General features: G+C 36.6%; 1 non-coding gene across 1 annotated transcript; it reads right to left on the reverse strand.

The window, feature by feature from the left end:
* Positions 1-992: 992 nt before the first annotated feature.
* Positions 993-1099, reverse strand: LOC139856259 (small nucleolar RNA R71). Its single transcript, XR_011761753.1, has one exon. It is a non-coding gene; the product is annotated as a small nucleolar RNA R71 (small nucleolar RNA).
* Positions 1100-1460: the final 361 nt, after the last annotated feature.

A 1460-nucleotide genomic window follows, 5' to 3' on the forward strand; every position in this document is an offset into this window, starting at 1 on the left:
CTTAGAATTTATTCTATTTCTTCTCTAAATTTCTTTAAATTACGAAAATTTATTTTAAGTGGTTAAATTGATAGACATCAAAATTTTTTGGTTCGTAGTAATAGTTGGATTTGTACGTGGACCGGGTTATTGGAGCCAAACAGTACTCAATTATATTGAGACCAAACGAATCCTGCTCCTCTGCTGCATCTTTTGGCTATTCGAAACGTGGGCAAAATCAGAAAAGTCTATTAATTGGATAACTTATATAATTTTTCTTTCCTTTTAAAAACTAATAGGATATTTAGTGAATGCACCGAGCAAGACGTTCACCACATTTTGTACGTTCACCACCTGTAACCAGATCAAGACATCTAGCAAATATTGTCGCCGTTGATTTTTCTTTAGAATCGTCATCCAGTCGACCAAGTACTCCAATTCAAATTTCCGATAATCCATTTTTTGAACCCGACCTCACAATTGAGAATCCGGAAAATATTCAGGGATGATTCATAGATCCTGAATCATTAATTTTTCCTCCGGAACCACCAATCATTCAAACAGAGATTGTTGAGGAGCGAACCATTAAATCAGAATCCTCTAGTGATTCAGATTCAACAAATTCAATTATGGAGAATCTGGAACCTCTAAGTATGGAAAACCGAATGCGAGCTAAACGTACTGGCCAAGGTCACGCAATTACTCATTCAGACATTAATGCGCCAGATTATGAAATCAAAGGACAAATTCTACATATGGTGACTAATCAATGCCAATTTAGTGGTGCGCCGAAGGAAGATCCAAATGAACATCTTCGTACCTTTAATAGGATCTGCACACTATTTAAAATCCGAGAAGTTGAGGATGAACAGATATATCTCATGTTATTTCCCTGGACTTTAAAGGGAGAAGCCAAAGATTGGTTGGAATCATTACCTGAAGGGGCGATCGATACATGGGACATTTTAGTTGAAAAATTTCTTAAACAATTCTTTCCAGCATCTAAAGTCGTGAGACTTCAAGGAGAAATTGTTACGTTCACACAGAAACCAAATGAAACTCTATATGAGGCATGGATAAGATTTGGAAAGTTATTGAGAGGATGTCCGCAACATAGTTTAGACACTTGTCAAATAGTACAAATATTCTACCAAGGATGCGACATCACTACAAGAAAAGACATAGATATAGCAGCTGGTGGTTCTATTATGAAGAAAACAGAAACTGATGCTTACAAAATTATTGATAACACGGCTTCCCACTCACATGAGTGGCACCAAGAAAAAGACATCGTTAGATCATCTAAAGCAGCTAGAGCCGATTCTAGCCATGACTTAGATTCCATTTCTGCAAAGATAGACGCTGTCGAGAGACGAATGGAAAAGATGACTAAAGATATTCACTCAATACGAATTAGTTATGAACAGTGTGGAGGACCACATATGACAAAAGATTGTCTCAGTATTGAACTAACAATGGAA

Source organism: Rutidosis leptorrhynchoides, chromosome 6 (genome assembly GCF_046630445.1).
Source record: "Rutidosis leptorrhynchoides isolate AG116_Rl617_1_P2 chromosome 6, CSIRO_AGI_Rlap_v1, whole genome shotgun sequence".
Classification (NCBI taxonomy): Eukaryota; Viridiplantae; Streptophyta; class Magnoliopsida; order Asterales; family Asteraceae; genus Rutidosis; species Rutidosis leptorrhynchoides.